Source organism: Mesocricetus auratus, unplaced genomic scaffold (genome assembly GCF_017639785.1).
Source record: "Mesocricetus auratus isolate SY011 unplaced genomic scaffold, BCM_Maur_2.0 Super-Scaffold_100021, whole genome shotgun sequence".
Lineage (NCBI taxonomy): Eukaryota > Metazoa > Chordata > Mammalia > Rodentia > Cricetidae > Mesocricetus > Mesocricetus auratus.
In genome coordinates this window covers 10,608,063-10,631,453 of record NW_024429202.1, presented here as the reverse complement: position 1 = coordinate 10,631,453, position 23,391 = coordinate 10,608,063, and the positions used below count along the sequence as shown (strand labels likewise).

General features: G+C 45.1%; 1 protein-coding gene and 1 long non-coding RNA gene across 2 annotated transcripts in view; one reads left to right on the top strand and one right to left on the bottom strand.

The window, feature by feature from the left end:
* The window catches only part of Adgrf5 (adhesion G protein-coupled receptor F5), a 93,040-nt gene that overhangs the window by 2,117 nt on the left and 67,532 nt on the right, over positions 1-23,391 (top strand). The window lies entirely within an intron of this gene.
* LOC121133316 lies at positions 15,646-17,644 on the bottom strand. Its single transcript, XR_005870147.1, has 3 exons — positions 17,382-17,644; positions 16,649-16,841; positions 15,646-15,911 (listed from the first exon to the last, which is right to left on the bottom strand). It is a non-coding gene; the product is annotated as an uncharacterized LOC121133316 (long non-coding RNA).

Below are 23,391 nucleotides of genomic sequence, written 5' to 3'. Positions count from 1 at the left end.
CACGCTAAGTCAGGGATTTACTTTCTCAGCTGTATGTATGGAACTCCTTCCACCTGCCAGGCAGCAGACACATGATGACAAATGAAACCTTGTGAACCTGAGCAGAGGACCCTGCAGCATCCTCCCCCCTACTCTCGGCTCCGCCGGCAAAGAAAAGACAGTGACAAAACAAAGAGATCCGGTGGCTAACATGGGCAAGTAAGGGCGTTCGGAGGCTTAAGGCCATGACGTCACTCAGAAAGACTCCCATCGTGTTGTGGGGTCTCTGGCTGTAACACCTGCACCTGTGCCTGTCCTGTCAGGTGACTTTGGACCTACAGCCCTTCTCTAAGCCGTGCTTTTGTGCAGTGGTGAACAGGGAAGCGTTGGTGTCACTCGATGGACAGAGGTCACCCTCTGTGTACAGAGGTCAAGATGTCTCTGCTCTTACATGGGCTCAGGATAAGAGTTCTGAGGAGAGGGTCTTATGTGTCCCAGGCTGGCCTTGAACTATGTAGCCAGACATGACCTTGAACTTCTGATGTCCCTGATTCTACCTTCAAGTGTTGGGCTTCCGTGTCTGCCTTTATCATGCCCAGTTTATGCCGTACCAGAGATGGAACCCAGGTTTCATGCATACTAAGTAAGATCACTACCGCCTGAGCTACACCCCCACCTCTCACGATCACCTGAAGGGCGATGAGCTGTTGTTTTCTGAGGCAAAGTCACAAGGAGACCCCAAGGAAATCATTCTATCGCTCTTCCTTTAACCCCAACCATAGATGCTCACATTGCCCTTTGGTACCCTTTCCTGAGGCTCCAAGGGAGCTGCAAGAAAAACAACCCTTTGTACGTGTTCCCAGACCCAACCACTAGACTTAAGGTGACACAAGCGCTCAGACGTTCTCAAGTAACTTCTTTCCCCGTCTTTGAACCCTCCTTTTCTTGATCCTCTGCCACTGCAAGTTTCCGAATAAATATGTCCAGGACATCCAGAATTCTTCCTGGCTTCCTGTTGCTCACACTGCTCTGCCTCTCACTTACTACACCTATGTACAACAGCCCCGCAGCTACTCACATCTGCAGTCCTCTCTGTAAGCAGTAAGCAGTGGCTTCAGTCCTACAAAGGGTTGTTATCCGGGATGCGGGAGTTCTAGCGAATGGCCATACATAATGTCTAAAACATCAGTTTACATAATACGATCTCTGTCTCTCTCTCTCTCTGTGTCTCTCTCTCTCCCCTCTCCCTTCCTCCACCATCCTTTCTGGAGATGGGGCTGCATGCTGCCCAGGCTGGCCCCCATCTTAATACATAGACAGGGAAGGAGGAACCTTGAATGAACTCTTGGACCTCCTGTCTCTCGCTAAGTGCTGGGGTTCCAGTTAAGCGGCGCCATCACCTAGCTGAACATTTATTTGCTTTTTAATCGGAGCTGTGGGGTAAAAAGGGGCAAAGCTGGTTTTAAATTCCTTGTTGTTACTTCCTTAAATAAGTAATTGTACCTTGCTAGATCCTGATTTTGTTTCTGAAAACATGTACCAGCGCACAAGGTGAAAAGACGATTCATCCGCTAACATATGTAACAAGTTGCTTGGCTGAACTGTACCAGTGGAGCTCAGTGGCTCAATGGCTAAAATGCTTTCCTTGCAGACTTGAGAACCTGCGTTCGCATTGCTATCTCCTGCAAAAGCCAGGTGTGGCCGTGCACATCTGTAATCTTAGTTCTGTGCGGAGGGGGAGGCACAGAGACAAGTGACTCTCCAGAGATGCCCCCCCCCCATCTAACCTAACAGTGAGCTCCAGGTTCAGGTGAGGAGACCCTGTCTCTAAAGCTAAGGTGGAGAGCAGTAGAGGGGACACCCTGAGGCTGGCCTCTAGTATGTGCGAGTCTGTGAATACACCCAGTCACACCGACTAAAAGAACTATCCCAGATCTTAAAAGAGGCGAAGATGGAAGGAAGGGAGAGCTACCCACTGTAACTTGTGAAGGCTGCCTTCAATTACTTAAAGGTCTCTGGTGTGAAAAAAAAAAAAAAAAAGAGCAGGCCGCCAGATTGCGGGATAGAAATTATAGGGTAGGAGATTCCAACTCAATTTGCGGAAGGATTTACCCACCATCAGAATTGTCTAAAAATGGGTGAGTTGTCCTGCGGGGGCGGGGAACACCCTGTCCTGGGAAGCATTCCAACACCCCAGGAGACCAGTGGCCAGGGTGTTCCCAAAGGGATGGCTGACTGGGTGGGGTCTGAGCGATGACCTGGAAGGTCCCTTCCTTCTCTTGAGAATCTCATGATGTCAGTGCCCTAATCCGAGCCACCAGATAAAGTACTGAAAAAAAAAAATCTTTAGCCTGGAGTGACGTGAGCTGACTTCTCACTTGCTAGCCATATTTTTTGACTGCAATAACTTAAAAATAGGATCTTTGCAACAATACATTAAGTCGGACTTCCAGGAAAACGGCGCAAAAAAAAGAAATGAGAACAACGTGGAGGGGAAAAGTTCACCCCAAACCACTCTTGGGTCACTCTGGAACTTGATTCTGGCTTGGTCCTTGTGTTACAAACACATTCTTATTTGGTGGGAAACTGCCATGTTTGGAGACATTTTCAGGCAACATAGAATCAAAAAGATATCGCATGCTTCTTTTCTAACTGTGAAACAGGACTCCTACATGGACTGAGACATATGGAAGCTAAAATATGTCCACGCTGCTCTGATGCCGTGAATCAGGTGTCTGACCTCCAGGCTGGCTGGGGTGGGCTGCCTTCTCTAATGTCAGGTTCTCCAGCCTCCCGCCCACCTTTCCTCCTTGTTAAAAGGACCAAACTGATCACAGCCTCTGCCACCTGGTAACTGGGAGATTCCTAGACGTGTGAGAATCAGTTTATGTGGATGCAGGCCGTCTAAACTTCTCGGCTAATGTTCGATTCTCCACAGACTTGGGAGAACTGGCTGCTCTTGAGGTCTGTTTAGGACCCTCACATCCTTCTAAGGATGCTGGGCTGCATTCCAGCACGCCTTTGCTTCCTATAATCAGCCTCACGCTGAGATGGCAGGGGAGGGAAAAAGAGCAGCAACTGTCCCCTACTGAAAGAGTACTGACGGGGGCTGCTGCAGTTAGTCCTGCAGAAACAGAGGCACAATCTAGTTTATTCTGCAGGCTTACCAAGGTTGGCTTTTCTAAAAAACAACCGTGTCATAAAAAATTCCCTTTGAAATATAATCAACAGTGCAGGGCCACGTACTAGAACTCTTGCAGACCGATGTGTTTATTTTTAGATGTGCGTTGGCTACACAGCATAGCAAAGCAACTGTCTAACGTCCACAGCATGGCCCTGGGAATTTCCTCTAACAAGGCTGTGTTTCCGTCCATTGTTGCAGTACAAAGGGCAGAAGGAGGCTTGAGAGCAGACTCTTGTTAACCCCACCTAGAGGGAAACATGGAAGCTGTCATCCCCTTCAGTCAACCCAGTACAAGTAAAGGGGGTCAAGATGGAGGTCGTCCTCCAAGCTGAGCAAATGCAAACGGGGAGACAGGTCTGATTACTTCATCTAAAAATATCTCAGACACCGGCGATGGTAACTCAAAAAGAAAAAAAAAGTCTGCAGCAAAAGATACACCCTTTACCAGGACTAGACGCTGGATGCTGATGGAGTTTTGATACAGGGATGACATTTGAGGAGACAGGTTGAACTGTATAATAACAAAGGGACTTTAAAGCATGTTACAGTAGAAAGAAAAGTGTAAGAGCACACAGACAGCCCCAACACACATGCACAGGTACTTGCTAATGCAAACACCAGGTCCCTGAATCACCCAGGATTTTTGTAATTATTATAGGCTTTGATTTACTCATTTTCAAGACAGATATAAAAGGTCTCATATCTTATTAGTTTGGAGACAAATAAGCTAACATATTGCAAATTATCAGACCTTAACTAGACTTTTGCTTAAGTTTTTACAGTATGATTCTTTGCTAAAAGTTCCTTGTGTCATTCCTATGAAAGTATTTAACAACCAGCTTCCAATACCTTTTTTTCTGTTTTTTTTCTCACTACCGTAGGCAAAGAAGCCGTGAATGCCACTTAAACTGGGTATGACACTCACACTTCTAACCTTAGCACTAGGTTAGTCTTAGGCAGGAGTGTCTCTCCAAGTTCAAAGTCAGCTTGGGCTACAGACAGCGTTCCAGTATACCCTGAGCTACATGGTGAGATCTTTTCTCAAAACCTCCTAAAAGTGACTATGCTGACAGCTTCAGCAAGTGATGTGCTTGCCTTGCAAGTGTGAGAGCACGAGTTCAGTCCATAGAAGCCCTGTAAAAAGATGGAAATGATGTAGCCTGTGTGTTCCTAGGGCTAGGAAGGCAAAGTCAGGCAGGTCTTCCAGGCCCTGCTGGCCAGCTAGCTTAGCCTACTTGGTGGACTCCAAGCAAATGAAATACTATTTCTCAAAAAGCAAGGTGGATGGCCTTGAGGAGTGATGGGAAAATTGCTCTCTGGCTACTACATGCATGCTCATTTGGGAGGGCCAAGCGCGCACACACACACACACACACAAAACTCTAAAATCAAAGCAAAAACTTACTTCACTGTCCATTCTATTTCAATCACTCTCTGCACACTCCTGAGTCTTTACAGCATTGTCTAAAGGATCAGTGCCCCCTGGCTTATGTCTGAGGGTCTCATGGGAAAGGAAAAGGTGGGTCTCAGGCCTACATGCAGCATTCCACACCTGCCCTGTCCTCTGTCTGTCTGTGGTCCCAATTCCAGGGCTTCAAGAGCCAGACCCAGCACCAGCACAATCAAAGACTCAGGGAGCAAAGGGAGCCTGCCTGTTGAAACTGCAGCTCAGTGGAAGCTAGGATCCCTGGGCCTTATCAGCAGGTGGCTACCCAGGCCCTTCCAGGTCCTCAGATGCAGAGAAATGTTGTCTATTCCTGTGGTGAGGATACAGGAATGCTGGTAAAAATGCCTTTCTGGGTTGTTTTGTTGGCTGAGTGTTTATTATCAGACACCCCTCAGGGGTTCACAGGGCAGGTTGCGAAGGTCCATGTGAGGCCTGGGAATTTCCTTCCATAGAGGCCATACTTCCTCTCTTTGTTGTGCCTCTGAGAGCAAGTGGAGGCATTACTAGAGGTCCCCGCTTAACCCCCTCCTGCTGGTGCTCCGTAGCTCCTCACAGCTGAAGAAAACACACAGCCGGAAAGTAAAAAGTGTCCATTTCAGCCGTACGTGTGTTCTCGAGACATGTGTATCCATGTGCTTGTGTGTGCATACCCATGTGTCAATGGAGAGGAAACAATGTGTAATACATTTCAGAAGACAAATTTTCATTCACAGGTATATTCACGCACCACATCTTTAGAACTGATAAAACTACTACCTTTGTTACATAATATGCATTTGTATTAAAATGCTAATTCAGTGTCAGCTCTTTCTCAGATAATAGTTGAGTTCCACACCTTATTGACTAAAGCAGAGGCAGGACAAGTTGAAAGACCTTTTCAATGGCAACAGTGATTTACTGGAACATACTTCTACAACACTGTTAAGCACAAAGGAGATGTAGAAGTTCTATAAAATTGTAGAGCAAACGACATATGTGCAGGCACACACTTTCACGCATGATGAGGGTGCCAAGAAGTCAGACAATTGTCTGGACTATGGACAGGAAGGATTAGAAGAAGACCTCGAGTCCGCGTCTTGCCTGAGACTCTTCTGTGTTCTCTAGAAACACTGTCCAGAATTCTCTAAGTACCAAGACAGCGAGCACCCATGTGCCTCTGCCTTCATCTATACACATGCGCACAGACACACTTTGTGCTCAAAAGGAAGGTTTGAAACAGCCCCCTGTCCCCAGCTGTAATCAAGATGGCAATTCTGGTCATTTCCTCCCTGAGTCCCCATGTTGTTTATATAGGAGTGACTGACAATGTGGCTATCATGCTGTTTTAATTTTCATTAGGAGAGCGTTTGAGCATGCATCCTCCTCTTGTTTACTCTCCTTTCAAAGCCCAGCAAGTGGTTTGCAGAGGTTGTCTGAGGGAGAACCATGGTGATCCTGGAGAGAGTAAAGCAGCTAGCTGTCTGAGCTCCTTTCTCCTAGGAGTCAAAAGAATGGAGACCCATCTGAGAGGAGGCAGGCTTCTCCAGCTTTGGGTTGTAGATGGGATCCCACCGTCTCTGTTGGCTATCAGCAGAAAGTATGTGCACTGTTGTTGGTTTTAATAAACGGAATCTTTTTGCAGCATTTATTTGCATGCATGCTCATGTGTGTATAAGTATGCGTGTGCGTGTGTGTGTGTGTGTGTGCACGTGTACGCGCGTGCATGTGTGTGGAATTCAGAGTTTGATACTGGGTGTCCTCCTCCATCTCTCCCTACCTTAGTTTTGGAGACTAGGCCTGTCACTGAAATAGTTACATAATTTATGCAATAGTGTGAAAATTAAATGATATAGTACGTTGCTATGGAATAATCTTTTTGTACACTTCGAAGAGGTGTCACCCTGACTATTTAGTAAAAAGCTGAATGGCCAATAGCTGGGCAGGATTTTGGTGGCAGAGAGGATGCTGGAAAGAAGAAGACAGAGATGCCAGGAGACTCACAGCAAGCAGGATGGGTTATACGGAGGTAAGGTGATAATGCCACGAAGCAGAAAGTAAAGTAGTAGAAATGGGTTACTTTAAGTTATAAGAGCTAGTTAGAAACAAGCCTAAGCTATTGGCCAAGCTTTCATAACTAATAATAAGTCTCTGTGTCATTATCGGGGAGGCAACAGTTCCAGTGAAAAAGTCTGACTATAGCACATAAAAAGTTTTGTCAAAAGTGCTCAGTATAGTCTTGTGATGAGACTGTCTGTCCCCAAGAAGAGACAAGAATCACCAATGAAAGCATCAACACCTCCACCAACAGAAAAGTCTGTAATCTTGAGAAACCCATCAACTGTGGACAAGTTCCCTCTTTAAGCATTAAGACAGTGTTCTGGGCTGTGGTCATAACTTGGTGGTAGAATCCATGCTTATAGCTTGTGTAAAGCCCCAGGTTTGATTGCTAATATGAGGGAGAGTTAAAGAATGAAAAGAGAAAAAAAGAAAATGTTCCACGCAAAGTAGGTACTCAACTCTGTTTAGCCAGTGAGTAAATACTATTCCCTGATGTAAATGTCCTTACTCATAAAAGGGTAGGATGTAAAAAAAAAAAAAAGGTAAATGTCTAACTAAAGCCAGATGTGGTGGTACAGGTTTGTAGTCTGAGCACTTGGAGAAGGAGCATGAAAACGGAGGAGGCCAACCTGTACTACATAGTGAGTTGGAGACTATCCTGGGCTATTTAGTGTGACTTTGTCTCAAAAATAAACTAAGTAACAAAAGAATGAAGGAGGATAGAGAGGTGGATCAGCAGTTAGGACCACATAAGGCTCTTGAAGAGCACCTAAGCTGAGTTCCCAGCATCCACATCTGGAGGCTTCCACTCCGGGTAACTCCAGCTCCAGGGATCTGATGCCCTGTTCTGGCCTTATGAGGAGCCTGTACTCATGTGCACATATTCGTAGAAAGACACACATCCATGTATGCATAATTAGAAAATAAAATTAAATCCAACTAGTCTACTAATATAACCTGGCTGTGAACAGAGATTGCAGCTGGGTACTCAAAGATATCAGTAACTTAAAAAGAGCATCTATAACATACTACATGCTGTCTGTAAATTATCCTCAGTAATGCAGTCCTCTGCCTACACGTTTAAATCACACAGACGACTTAAAAATTTACAATTAGAGAGTTGTTTTACTTAGAGCCCCTGTTAAGTAAATACTTTCATAAATGATAATTCTAATGATACCCTTACTTATTTATTATGCTAGATTAAACTTCAAAATTAAGGCATGCACTCCCTTCGTTAATAATTTGGCTAATAGTTCCAGTTGATTTGAGATTGGTTGGTTTCATTTTGGTCTAAAAAACCTAACCCATCAAATGTCAACATCTGTAAATGGATATACTCACGTATCCATGGAGATACACGCTAGTATTTTATGATGCTTATGTGTGTAGGGGTCTTAGCTGTGGGCTTGCAATGCAGTGTATCACAGAAAGGGGAGAAAGGAGAAGTATTAGCAGCCTAGAAAGAAGTAGGACGATTTGGAGAGACAGAGGAGGAGGGAGAGGAAGGGATAAAGAATGTGACTCTGACAGTTCGTGTGGTGATGTGCAAGCAAAGAAGCATTTTATGGCCTTCTGGATCTTTCCCCGCCAGCTTCAAGGCCCTCACCCTTACCGGGCTCAGCTCTGAGCACTTCCGGTGGATAATGCCACTTAAGATGAGACAACTACACTACCGTCTCCATTTCACTTGCGAGGTAACAGGACTGGGGAGGTTAAATGACTTGCCAGGCCTCCTTAGTCAGTAAGTGGTAGAGCTAAGGCTTTTACTCCAGCAGCATGGCCCCACAGGCCAAGCTCTCCCTTCTTCTAGGACTCTAATAATATGCCTCCTCAAGGGTCATCCACGAGAATGAGTGTCTCCTTCTCTGAACCACATAGCACAGGTGCTGGGTTGAAACATAGGCAAACACTGACAGGGTCGGAATACCTCCGGAAGACGGAGAGCCTAAAAATAGACCTTTGGCAAGACAGCTCAGTCAGTGCTCTGACAGAAGGAAGTCAGGGTGTGCTTGCATCTGGAGAGGATTCCTGCAGCAACGACCTTGAACTGGCCCGTGAAGGACAGGGGAAAAGCAACAGAGGCCCTGGCCATTTTCAGGTCTGGAGAACACATTGGCTGCAGGGCTCTTGGGTAAGAGGGAAGGAAGGAGGGATTCATGTATAAAATCATCGTTTTGCACATCACAAACAACTGTTTAACTCTTGTCAGTTGTGTCTCAATAAAACTGGGTAAGGTGGGTAAAGCGAAGGAAGAGGCAAGGCTGGACGAGGAAACAGAAGTTCTAATTACTAAGGGTATTAGCCAGAGATCAGTGCACATGCGCATGTGTGTCAGGGGGAGTAGGAGAGATACTCCATGGCTTGATTCAAGAGCACCTCTCCCAGTCAGTGTTTTTCTAAAGGCCGTGGGAAGCTCTGGTCAACTCAGCCAAGGCTGGGATCGAAGCATCATCAATATCTTTTCAGAGTGAGAAGCTGTAGAATATGGCAGTCCTATCTCTTCCATAACCATTAAATTTCAGTGTGCCCTGGAACCACCATGGAACTTGGTAGAAGTCTAGTTATCAAGCCCCGCTGCTAGTTTTAGGTTCTAGAGTTTGGGGTGGGCCCTAGGAGTTTGTAACCAGATCACAGGTGGCCCAGACACTGTCTGATAGGATCCAGCTTGTGACACACACACGCTAGAACCACTGTTCTGCCGTCCCAGCTCAGTCTCTTGAGTGTGAAGGCAGGAACTTTTTGCCAAAATCACTTGGATCATTCTTAGGTTACATTAAAATTAGAAATGTCCTCAGAGGAAGGTCAGTAAATCTCTTCTTTACTATCAATGCCTGTTTTATTTTAAAACATTTCTGTAATTTAATAAAAACCAGATCCAGATATTTCTGATATTCTAGTTCATTTTGGTCTGCAAGGGGTCAAAATATGGTGACTTCCAGGGTTCTTTGGAATTTTAAGAATTGGTCCTTTGAAACCTCAGTTTGCAGAGTAAGAAGTCAGTTGTTGCTCAGAGCAAACACTTGAATCAGGCAATTTGCCCCTTTGGAGGGCTTTCATGCTGCCCTGTTCAGACAACTTCCTACAAACCAGAAGAGTTTGAAACTGAGGCTTTGTGGAATGGACCATGGGTGTGACAATAGGAGGTCTGTGTCTTGTCTCTGTGAGCAGTCTGCTAGCAAAGACAAAATATATCCTAAGGGCTGTCATTTCCTCCTGGGTAGATAAGGCAGGAAGAGCTAGGAAACCAAGATCATTGACAAGGAAGGATTGGAATGATGGATGGGGAGGACTCTGTGTGTGTTCCTAACCCACCTCCCCACCTTGGTTTACAGGAGTTAGGGTAGGGGTGAAGCTAAAACCCTCCAGAGTCTCTCAGCTACAGGTTAGGAACGCAGATGCCATAGAAGAACAACTAAAATTTTCTGTATTTAAGATTTAAAAGGGAGTGTAGGAGTTGTCAAGATGGCTCAGTAGGTAAAGACACTTGCTGTCAAGCCTGCCTTGGCATGGTGAAGGAGACAACCAAATCCCAAAACTTGTCCTCTGACCCAAATGCACAAGGGGGTGCAGCTTCCAAAGCTACCAGAATGTTGTCATTTGGCTAACAAAGAATTTACATGGTAAATGTTGAAACTGGTTTCACGGGCTTTCGAGGTTTAAAAGTGTCCATGTTTCCCAAACATGCATCAATGAGAAATCGTGTTTTCTCAAAGCAACTCTTGATAGGAAGCCTTTCTGGTTCTCAAGGTGCTTACTATTACATTGGAAGTAGAACAGTCAGTCCTAGAGGGCCTTTCCCAAGACACACATTGGGAAGCCCACACTTTGATGAGTAAAACTGCTTAATGTCGTTAAGAAAATTCGAGTAGCACCAGTCATAGGAACTCATGCCTGAAATCCCAGCCCTTAGGAGGTAGAAATGGGAGGATCAGAAAGTCAAGGTCATTCGTGGCTACATAACAAGTTCAAGGCCAGCCTTACATGTAGGAGAACTTGGCTTAGAAACAACGAACAAGAGCAAAACAACAAAGTCACCTGAATTAGCATGGGGGAGTTAGAGGCAGAGGATTTCATAAAGGGGAAGAAAGAGAGGTCCATGCCACCACCACTAACCCTCAGATGCACACACTCACACACCTCTGTTATCTTCACAACATTTTTTTTTTGCTCAACAAATTACAGAAATTACCTGTTTACTTGTCTGCATTGGTTCTTTCAGTCAAGATTTTATAGGAAAAAAAAATGTCACTCTGACAAGTTAATGAAAGAGGCAAGGCAGCTAACTCTACAGGTGACTTGAAGCATGGAAAACTGCCCACACAGTTGCTTCCCCTTGGGCAAAAGGTGGCCAGAAGGTGGGAGAGCCGTTACAAGAATTTGGCAAGATCTGTGGCTGTGGGCAAATGGCTCTCTCTGGATCAGAAGCTGAGGGGAATCACTTCCTGAACTGCAGCCTGGACAGAGAGAAGGGAAATAGGTTCCGCAGTATCTCCCTCTGGGATGCTTCCTTATACTCCCCAGGGTCAGCAGGGAACAGGGTAGCCTGTGGCTGAGAGTTGCTACATCCCTGTTCTGCAGCAATGCCTTCCTTGAGGATGTAGACGGTGATGTAGAACTGGACCTGGAGGGGAAGCTGAGGTGAACCAGTACTCTTTTGTTGCTATAGTTACAGCTTCTCCTTGGGTTCTGGGCCGGTGTCTCGTGTACAGATCTTGAAGGGAGCTAGTGCTCCAGGCAGATGTGGAAGGAAGGACTGGGAGATGGCATCTAGATGCCCCAGTGCCTTTCTGAGTCTCTCAGACCTTTGCTTTCCTGTCTAATCGTGTTGCAAAAGCTTCTGCTCTTTGCTCACTCCAAACAAGGTCCCCAGCCCAGAAAGCATCAGTGAACCTGAAGGTACACCAAGGGCTGGTGTTCTGGTATCTACTGGTGCTAGACACATGAGAGAATTTAGCCATAGCTGACTTCACCTGCTTGGATAGGAGGCAGTTCAGGGTTTTGCCCTTACCACTTACTTGCTGAGGTTTCTCAGCTGTAAACTGAGGATGTGCATGGTCCTTCCTCAGGACCTGGGGGTCTATGAAGACATAACACTGTGATTGGCATGGCAAACAAGGGCAGTAGCAACCATTGGTGCTGCTTCTTAATCTTTTATATGTAAATATTTTTATTAATTTTTTGAGAAATTCATATATATGTGCAACGCATTTGAGTTATATCCAACCCCATTCCTCTTGCCTAACTCCGCCCATATCTACCCACACTCTCCTACCTATCCCACCTTCGGATCCTCTTTTCATTGTTTTTCAGTCCATTTTGTGCTGCCTTTAATACTCACGGGTGGAACCATCCACTGGAGCATGGTCTAACTACCAGGAACCACACCCTCAAAGAAAACTGTCTCTCCCTTCCTCAGAAGCCATCAGCTGGCTGTGGCGAGGGCAGGGGGAGGGCGAGGTGTGTGTGTGGGGGGGCTGCGAGTTCTTTTCCCCTCCATGCTAGAATGCTTCCTAGCTTGATCTTGTGCAGGTCTGTATAGGCAATTGCAACTCCTAATGAGTGGTCTGTTTTCTTACATAAAGTCCGTTTGAACTTAAGTGAGGTGTGCAAATGTTGCCAGAGGCTCTGGCTTCTGTGCTGGGGCAGTCATTCCATATTCATGATTAGAGACCGGGTCAGGAGGTAAGAAACAGCCTGTCCCCGTGGGTTACTTCACCCCTGTTCCCCAGCAAGATTTCCTGTTTCCTTCCTTCGGGGTCAGGCCGAGCCAAAGCTTGTTTACCTCCAGGCACTGCATACCACACTTTTTAAAAAGGTGACCCGGTCTTGGAACTGAAAATTGTGATGCTTTCCTTCCTCTTAGTTAGGAAGATGTTTCCAGATGGGGACAGTCAGGGGGAACTGGGATACTTGGGGACAGAAAGAGGCAGGATTAGTTTCTTCAGGAGAAAGGGGTAGACCCCTGTGACTCTCAGGATTCATGTGGCCTTCCTGTACTGTGAGCTCTCTCCATTTCTACTAGTTGTTAACAAGCCTATCCTCCACCCACCTTTGATATGTGTCCCGAAAGGACTGCTCCATGTTCACAAGAAGGACACTAACGAAGACCACCAGGTGTCCTTGAAAGTAGTTCCCTCCACTCCTGTGAAGAGCTCATGTAGGCTTGGTGACACCAGAGTGGGAAGGGCAGGCTGCATGTAGTAAGAGTGAAATGCCTACAGAGTATCTAAAAGCAATAAAAAATGATCCAGAGTCTGAAAAAAGGTGATAAACACATGGCGTCATTTCTCAAGGATGCTAAAAGCAAACAAAGCCTTTGGTATTCCAAGTTCTGAAGAACTGCTCGAATCAGTGAGTTCTTCAACATTCCCTAAGGTTCTGGTTATTGTATGTGTGTCTTTTTGCTTAAAGTATATTCTGGCTGAGGGTGGTGGTGTATGTCTTTACTCCCAATACTCAAGGCAGAGGCAGAGGCAGAGGCAGGAGAATTTCTGTGAGTTTGTGGTTAGCCTGGTCTACATAGCATATTTCAGGCCATCCAGGGCTCCACAGTGAGACCTTGTCTCAAGGGAAGAAAAAGGATTTTTCAACACTGGGATTAATTCAGACAACTTTATTCATATAATGGCTCCAGGTACAGAAAGACTCAGCTACTCTGTTGTTTTTAATCCTACCGTGCTGCGCGTTACAGAGACGGCTCAGCCGTTAACAGCACTAACTGCCTCCCTAGAGGACACTGACCCATATCCAGTAGCTCACAACACTGCCTTTAACTCCAAGTTCAGGAAATTGGAAGTTCCTCCTATAGAAATGCTGTCTACATATACAAACCAAACTCATAAGTAAACGCAAGTACTAACTATTTAATTTAAAAGACAGTAGACTCCGCTAGACAAATGACATAGATCCTCATTTGACATGGAGATTTAAAAAGCAAGCTGTGGGGCTATGGACATGGCTCAGCTGGTACAGTGCTTTCTTAACGTGAGCCAAACACGGGCTCCACCCCAACATCGAATAAACCCTGCACAGTGGTCCACATCCCACCACTGGGGAGCAGAGGCAGGAAGATTAGAAGTCCAAGGTTATCTCTGGCTATATAGTGTGTTCAAGGCCAGTGTAGGCTACGTGTGGCTCTTTCAGAAAACAGCAGCTTGCTATGTTTGTGTGGTGGCTGGAATGACAAAGACACTGGGCAGGAGTCACTTCAGTGTCATTACTCTGTGACCATAAGACTTTTTGTTTGTGTTTAAAATATGAACAAATTTTAGTTCATACTTAACTATCTCACTAGATCAATCATGTTTTCCTTCTTGGTTAATGATTTTCAGTTTAGATAATTAGTCAAGAAAATGATATTTTCAAATAAAATAAGGGAGTGTCATAGAGGATGTAACTGTGCTGAAGAATTTGCCTAACATATGTGTGTCCATGGGTTAAATCCCTAGCACTTGGGGGGCTGTGGGGAAGGATAACTCAATGAAAAGAGGAGAATTTGGTCTGGTTGTTGAATACGCTAAAATCCTCCATGCTCTGCTGCCTCCTTTACTTCACCTGCAATGTGAAGTTTGAGTGTGTATGAGATCCAGGTACACACACACACACACACACACACACACACACACACACACACACACGCGCGCACACACACACACCGTCCACCTTCATGTGTGAAAAGACTAAAAATATGAATGACTTTACCATTCCAGGTCAGATGAGACAAGCTGGAGGTGTGTTGAGAAATAGTCATGAAATGTTGATCTGTAGCTGTGTTTTGTGTACTAACTTTCAACTCCAAAAATAGCTTCATGGTCCTGAGAGGCAAATACTGATAAATCAAAGGCAATGTGATTAGGAAAAGTCTAGAACTGGGAAACCCAGGCCCTTCCTTGTGTTGGGGTAGGTCATCAGAACTGTGGCTGGATGGGAAATCTCCACAGGGCAAGGCATCAGTTTGCACAATGCTAGGTCATTTCAAAGAGCAGTGACAGCCATCCCAAACACCATTCCCCTTAACTTCTTACCCTGCTTGAAAAACACAGGGTCAGGGCAATTCACCCTCATGTTCACCAGCTTGATTAGTAGGGCAATGGCAAAGTCATCAGAGGACTCCAAAAAAAAGGCACCATATCTGTGTGCCACACCCATGTAAGCAATGGCATAACCTTGGCTTCAGTCTGGGGAGGCAACGGATTCAGTTGATTTATAGGCAAGTTACTAGCGACCAATGCCTTTCCCCAGTTTGAAAACCAACAAGCTATTCTGAACATGAGAGAGTTACTAACATGTGTAGAGCCTGGAAATTATGTGTCCTCACATTCTATTTTAAATGATTCACAGGAGGTAATAAAAAAATAGGGTCCTCACAACGAGGACCTCCCTAACCAGTTCCCCCAAGGCACACTCACGGATTCTCAGTTTTTACACTTCCTCAATCTCTAGGCCTTTAAAGAAGCACAAAGAGTCAAACATCAGAAAATTTGGTTCTCATTTGTGCTTCGTGTTCCATTTCTATCTCTGCTACCCCTAACTTTGGGTTTCTCCTCAGTCAGCCTATTTTTGGCTTCTTTTCATGACTGAATTTCAGAGCTATTGCTGTTCTTCACAGATATGAGTGATAACTAGCCAATCCTTTCCATATTTCTGTCTCTGGCAAACATCTTCACAGTGCCTGGCATGTAATGCATTCTTGAAACAGCTTTTGAAAGGAGTATAGCATCCCCAGTGGAATTGAGAGTTGTATTATTATAGGCCATGCTTGTAGAACGCAAAGCCAGAGGTCCTGGAGACAAGCCTTGGTAGAGGGGTGGGGTGGCAATTGTAACTACTGGGTAACCCTTCCAGGGTTGACTAGAAGGCTATGTTGACTTGTTATTGCTACCCTTGAATGTATATTTTGGAAAACTTATGGTTTGATCTTTCCCCCGAAACAATTTTACATGGTTGTGTATGTAGAGTTGGTCATACATCTAGTAATAGGGGTTTGATTGGGGTGTTAATGTGGATATGTTATTGTGATGGTTAATCTCAATATGGGCTTCTGAACACACTTATGAAGGATTGTCTTTATTAGATTAATAGAAAGTCTGCTTTCTGTGGGTGACACCATTCCCTTGGGTAGGATTCTGGACTATGTATAAAGGAGAAGGCAAGCTGAGTGTAAGCATTGTTTGTTCTCTGCTTCCTGACTGGAGACACAATGTGACCAGCTGCTTCTAACTGCTGCCTTGACTTCTCCATCGTGAGGGACTGTTCTTCACTCTGTGAACCAGAAGAAACCCTTGCTTACTTAACTTGCTTTTGTCAGTGTATATTATCACAGCAACAACAAAGTAACTAAGATAGTTAGCAACCAAATCATACCCTGACATTGCTTTTGAATGTACTGAATCATGCTAACAGCAGGTGTCCTGGTCGGCAGAAAACTGATGAGGTAAAAGAAAGTGTGCCTGTGATGAGCTCATTCATCTCTTTTAAGGCATTACTTGGGAACCTACTGTTTTATTTTTAATACTTACTAAGCATCTTGAAGCACCTTTTCTTTCCTCTTCTTATATCCTCCACATATGTATGAGTGTATATATGTATATGTGTGTGTATGTATCCATGCATGCCACAACATGTGAAGGTCAAAAGACAACTCAGGCATAGATTAGCAAATTAGCCAACTAGATCTAGGACTGCCCCCCCCCCACATCTCCACTTTCACAGGACAAAATTACAGGCAGGCCACCATGCACAGCCTGCATTTACATGGATTCTGGAGATCCAAATTTTGGTCCACACACTTGCTTTCAAATAAGTCTTTCTTCCTAGCTCCTCCTTTTCATTTTCTATACAAACTCTCCTGCATCCCAGGCTGGTCTTGAGGTGCTATGTAGCCAAAGGTGACCTTTAACTTCTAATTCTCATGTCTCTCCATCTCAAGTGCTGGGCTAACAGGTGTATACCTCCACTTTTGGTCTGTGGTGCTGGGGATTGAACCTATGGCTTTATACCTGTTAGATGTGATGATTTCTCTTGCTTGTCAACTTGAATACATCTGCGATGAAGTAAATTTCCAAATGGAGCACACGCCAGTGAAGGATTATTTGCTTAATTAAAGTAGGAAGATCAACTTCTAACCCTAACCCGGATCTTGAAGTGGGAAGACATATGACTTTAATCTGGGCCACACCTTCTGCGGGAAGCCTATATAAGGGCACAGAAGAAGTATTGCTTTTTACCTGCCTGTCCTCACATCGATTCCTTCACTAGAATGAGAACCTACTTCTGTGGGATTCCAGCATATATTTGAAGAATAGCTGAGACATCCAGGCTTGTGGACTGAGAAACTACTCGATTTTTGGACTTTCCATACATAATCAGCCATTGTTGGATTAACTGGACTGTAGTCTATAAGTCATACTAATAAATCCCCATTCTCTCTCTCTCTCTCTCTCTCTATATATATATATATATATATATATATGTGTGTGTGTGTGTGTGTATATATATATATAATTTGAGAGGGAGATTCATTATATATAATACAGATATATATGCATATATATACATACATATATATATATACATATATATATATAGATTCATCCTATAAGTCCTGTCACTCTAGAGAACCCTGACTAATATACTAGGCTCCACCAACTGAGCTAGCTCCTTAGCCCTTACTTTTTCTTTTTTGTGACTGACAATGGAGCCAGAGAAGAGGTAGGAGAAAAATCTACTTACCTGACTCTGGTTAGGGGTAGCTGTGACCAGAGCAGAGGAGTGTTTCAGTGAGTCAGGGGAGAGGAAAGAACTTGTATCAAAGGAAGAGAGAGTCTTTAGCACCATTCTAGAACATACTGGAGGGACTGATCCTAGTGCCTAGAGAGAAAGAGGGAATGAGACCCAGACTGTGGAGGAGGAGGCAGGCCAGGAGGAAAGCAGGAGTATGCCTTTATTGTCCTAAAAAATAGGGAAAGCAGAAACATAGAGACCCAAGTGGAGCAACAAGGGACTGTTCTGTTTAATTCACTTTTCTCAAGTCAGCTGCCGAGAGTGAGGAGGGGGCTGTGCAGTGGCCAGTTTGAAAATCAGAGTCAGTTACAGAACAGCCAGCATGTGTGACTGAGAGAGTTAGCAGGAAGGGGAGGAGTTTATGTGCAAACGCCATGCAGCCCTCAGGCACTTTTAAAAAATCTGTTTGGAAATCCCACCTCCTGACCTGCTCGCTTCTCTCTAAACTCTGCTAATGCTCTTTCATATAGAATTGATTCTGGACCTACACTAATTCACACTAATATGCAACCCACTGAGAATAGAACATGCCAGTCCTTCAAAACTACGGAGTCATAGGACAAGCTGTTCTTTCATTTAAATCCACTTGTTTCCGAAAATAAAATTTCAGAAACAAAGAGGCAGTGGGAACAGGTTTCTCTGTTTGCTTTAAGCCCTGCCAATGAGAGGCTGGGAAAATGGCTGGGTGAGTGAAATGGTTTTTGATCCACAACACCCACCCACAACATGAAAGCCAGGCACCCTGCTGGGCACCCTCAACCCTGTCTGGGGGCCAGGGGTGGGGTTCTGGGTAGGAACAAGTAAATCCTTATGGCTCACTGGCCAGCCAGTTTAGCTGAATCAACAAACTCTAGGTTGAGGGAGAGATCGTGTCTCAAAAAATAAGGTAAGACAGGGCCAAGGATGATACCTTACATTGACCTCTGGCTTCTATGAGAGCACACACACTCTTCACACTCTTGCAACAGAAGAGGCCATTTCTACTCTGGTGTCCCACGGCACCACATAGTTCAGACCATTATTGTACAGTTTCAGGTTAGTGGTAGTACAATATGCTAAACTCCACTCAGCATTCTCCCACAGAAGGGTACAGGCTCTGGTAAGAGCTGTCTAGTTTATTTAAGGTGTCCTTTATTATTATTGATACTGTTTGGCTCTAATTAAGTCCAAAATCCAGGCACTGTAGCTCGTGCCTGTTGTCCTAACAGACAGAAGGCTGAGACAGAGGATTGCCACGTGATCAAGTTCAGCCTGCGCTATGTACCATGGCCCCTTTTCAATGAAAAATAAATAAGTAAAAGTCAGGACACATCATAAAGAGAGACCACAGGACTAATCTAAGCCTGGCATGACCTCTTATGTATTCAGTAATGGCCCCTCCATCACATAGGAGTGACCTTCTTCCTGCATCTGGAAATATTGCAACTCAGAGGCAAGAGATAAAGGAACATTGACAGTGTCCTTGGGAGAGAACTGAAGCAACGGACCCCTAAGACATCTGGGAAGAGTGTGGAGTTCTTATCAGTGGGATGGAGACTAGAACGAAGAGCCGTGTCTGGGAGGGAAGAGGAGAGGTCCCCTGGAGTAAGCCCTAACCATGTGCTGGAGAGCTGATGGCAGCCCCTAGCAGAGCAGTGACATCCCAAGAAAGTTTTATAGATAAATACATCTGAGATCACTCTCCAGCCCCTTACTGCTCTGGTTCACATTTTTCCCATGTGTGTTTCTTGGAATTCACAAGTCTACTTCTACGTTTTGTTTACTTTCGTTTTCATTTGCACCGACTTAGGGCAACACAGACACAGCACACATGGGAAGTGGGGGTCCTTTGGGCTGGGTAACCCAGGAGAATATACATGCCTTTAGGAGTTCACAGGAGCCAAAGGATGCCTCCCCATAGCTGGGTTCTGCTCGGTTCTAGGCTCCACTATGATGCGGGCCAGCTTTCTACCTTACATTCTCCTGTGGTCATCACCCACTCTCTGGCATCACTCTAGGTAGAATTAGGTGAGAGCCACTGTAGGCTAGGGCTGTCTAGGGGGGGACCAAGTAACTGCACAGCATTACATGCTCTTAATCTTTGTGTAGACGGAGGTATTTTTTTTCTGGAACAAAGCTGGCTGGCGGACATGTTAATGAGGAAGGTTTAGTTATGGACATTGTCTGAGAAAGAACTTCCTGTCCTTATCCTCTGTAGTGCAACTGCTCTGACAGCATCAGAGAAGCTGGGACCTGGATGGTGTGTGCGATTAGGAGTTGTTGAAGCAGGGGGAAATGAGTACCTGGTGCTTCCTGGGAGCAGAAATGATGCATTAGGGGAACTGTGGTTTGAATGTATATAGAAAATGTCACTATCTATATTAATAAACAGAGACGGGATGCATGTTGGCAGATACTCTATTGCCCTCTCTAGGACACAGTTATGAGACTCGACCTTTGTGACCCACTGTTGACTGTTTCTCTTTCCGAGAAATGGAGGATGAGGGAATGTGCTTGAAGGGAATGGAACCAGGATATGAAGTTGAGAGAGCTGCGTGGAAAGAAAGAAGAGCTAATTCTATTCTAACTCTGACACTAGCAGGGGGCTGTCACCTTGGTTGAGCCTTTCAGCGTCCCCATAACACAAGTAGTTGGGACAAACAGTCACCTGATGCTGTGTCGCTTTCATTGTCAATTTGACAGTCTCCTGAAAAAAGGGTCTTACTGGGGAATTATTTAGATCAAGTTGGCCTGTGCATATATCTGTGGGGTTGTTTTGAATGTTAATTGATGTAAGAAGACCATCCCACTATTGGTGGCATCATTCCCTAGGCTGGGCCCTGAATCTTACTGGGTGAAGAAAACTAGTAAGCAAGCAGGTGTTAAGACTGTATTGGTTTATTTCTTTTTTTGTTTGTTTGTTTTTTTGTTTTGTTTTTTTATGAGACAGGGTTTCTCTGTATTGTTTTGGAGGCTGTCGATCCAGCCCAGCCTCGAACTCATAGAGATCCGTCTGCCTCTGCCTCCCGAGTGCTGGGATTAAAGGCATGCGCCACCGCCACCTGGCCTGTATTGGTTTATTTCTATGGTTGACTGTGGATGTGATTTGGCTAACTGCTTGAATTCCTCCCTTGACTTCCTCCAAAATGATAGGTTCTAACCTGAAATTATAAAATCAACCTCATTTCCCCTAAGTCTTTTTGACAGAGTGTTTTATCAGAGGCAGAAGTGAACCTAGGATATCTTGGCTTCCTTTAACCTTCTTTTTGATTTTGATTTTTCTCCTGCCACTCATGAATCTTTGGCTCCTATTTGTCTGGTAACTTGGGCAATGTGGCTGTTCAATAGCCATGCTAATCATGTTAGTAAATTTGAAGGAAATTAATTCCTATTATAAAGGACTGGGTATTTTTGCTCCCAGGGAGATTCATGGGAGATGACGAGGCTCAGAAAAGAACTGAGAATATTGGAATGGGCGTAGGAGAAGCACTTTTAAGGGACTGAACCTAGAATCCAGTGTTTGCAGGTTGCATATACCGTCAGTCACTGAATACATTATCTGTTGATAAATAGCATCTACCCCAGCACAGTGTGCATAGCTTCCTTCTAAACATCCCTTCCCAGGACAAGAAATGCCCACCTCCTTCATCACCCTGCTCCCCTCGTGACCCTAGGGGAGGAGATGACTACCGGAAGGAAAAGTCAGTGACGAATGTAGTTACCCAGTAACTCTGATGTCATGTGCATCATAGCTGAAGTATGTGAGTGACACATGTCATACCATAGGACCAGCCAGCATTTTTTTCCCTCCAGGAATGACGTCACCTCAGAGAAGTGGAAATTGTATATGAGGGTTCATGTCTGCTTCCCCCAAGTAGAGATCAGTAAAAGTCAAGTGAGGGTTTGCTGTTGGCAACTGTACAGAGCCACACCTCAAGTTTCCCTCTCCCAGGAAAAGGCAAAGTACGTAGCAGAATCCAACTCAGGGTTCTACTTGGAGTATGTTTGGGATTTCTGGCAGAGTCTGGGGTTTTAGTGGAGACACAAAGTGGTAGAAGAAGCTCTCAACTACAGTCAGCTGGCTTATGAGATGTGGGATCTCCTACTCTCGGAGAGATTGATAGTAACAGAGCCTCAGAAGAATGGGTGTGTTAACAGTGAGTGTGACTGCACCCTTGGAGGCTGCAGCAGAGCACAGATGTGTCCGCTGCCTTTACTGCAGACCCTGACAGACTATGCATACCACAGATAGCAATAAAACCATCTGTATGCTATAAAACAGCTTAGTTGTTGGCTCTTGCCTTCCTTGTGTCAAGACAGGTCAGCGGCAGAGAGGTGAAGATAACAAAACAGAGCTGACCCTGGGCCACATTGGGTCAAAAGGCTTGCCAGCACCTGGTTATGGATTGAAAAAAATGGGGTTGAGTCGGCCAAGAAGTGGAAGTGGGAATGTTTTCCCAGTTGATTTGTATGGACTTCTTTGGGTATACTGCTTTGGCTGTGATTTGTGGTGAGGTATTATGTTCAAATGGTCTTCTGCAGAGACCTATTGGTCTTCACCTCTTCTCTTGGGGACACTGTTTTCTAACAGAAGAAAGGTAACCAGAGACACCAGCAGGGCTGTTAGGGCTTGGGTGTTGGTAATCTGGAAGGATGGAGATGGCCAAGGTCCCTGAGATAGGTCATTTGGAGGGAAGGTCAAGGATTTCATTTTGGACACGTACAGCCTGAGGTCCTGTTGAACTCCCTGCTAGAAATGGTACACAGGCAGTTGGGTACATGGGTCAGAGTTTCAGGTCCATAACAGAGACAGGCATTTGGGAGTCATTATACAAACATTTAAACCAAAGTGGAGATCGCCTGGGGACACATGCCTACAGAGAATCGTTCCAAAGTTGAAGCCATGGAGCGTTTTGCTAAGAGGAGGAACCAGCTGTGAGAATTGACGTGACACAGCTTAATTTCAGCAGCTTCTTATTAATATTGGCCATCTACTCCATTCCGCTTCTATAATAGGACCTAGGCATCAAATAAATCATACTGGTCCCTGCCCTCAAAGTGCATATAGTCAGTGCATTAAGCTGATCATTTGGTTGCAGAGGAGTAGCAGCAAAGACCCCTCCGAGGCAGCATGGCATGGGGCAGAGTGGGGGCAGGGGTTGGGGGGGGGTGGGAGGGAGGTGTGCTGACAGAGGGAACACCTGGATTAAGAGAGGAGAGTTAGGAGGGTCTTTGGAGAAAATAACACCTGTAAACTTCAAGAGAGAAGGTAGCACTTTGGATGAAGAAGGGGAGGACAGAAGAATAAAATGACTGGGTCTATATTAGAAAGTGTGTGTTGATGGCGGCTGAAATTCTTGCCTGGAAAAGCGGGAAGGTCTCCCTTTTAAAGGTTGCACCTGGCATGTAAGGCACTCCTGTTAACAAGCATGGGTAACACAACGGATGGATTATTTACTCTGGCTGTGCCCATAGTTTGCTTGCAGAGGTTTGAGCTCAACTCGCCACCAACTGTACCATCAGAATTAAAGAGAAGGGTGTCTCAGATGGTCAAAGCCACAAGACAAGGTGCTCTATTAGCAGTTAACACTGAGCTGTAGTCAGGGCCATATGGCAGATGCATTTCCCACCAGGCTCTGTTTTCCTTGTGAAGTGTGTGGTGAGCACAGAGTGTCCCTAGTGACGACGGGGGACTGTGGGCACGAGGAAGGAAAGGGAGAGCCACTTTGTCAACTCCCCATTCCACATCAGAGAGCAAACTACAACACCACTGCCAATGCAGGTGAGCATTGTAAGAAAGGAAGAAAGAGAGAGAGAGGAAAGAAGAAAGGAAAAATTCGTCAGCAGCCCATGCTGATAGCAAGCTCTTTCTTCAGGCTAAAAATACCCAGTTCGAGCTATAGGACACAATTGAGAGCATAGATGTGGAATAATACATCGTAGGAGCTCAGGATCTTTTTTGCCCAAACAGGCTCTTCTA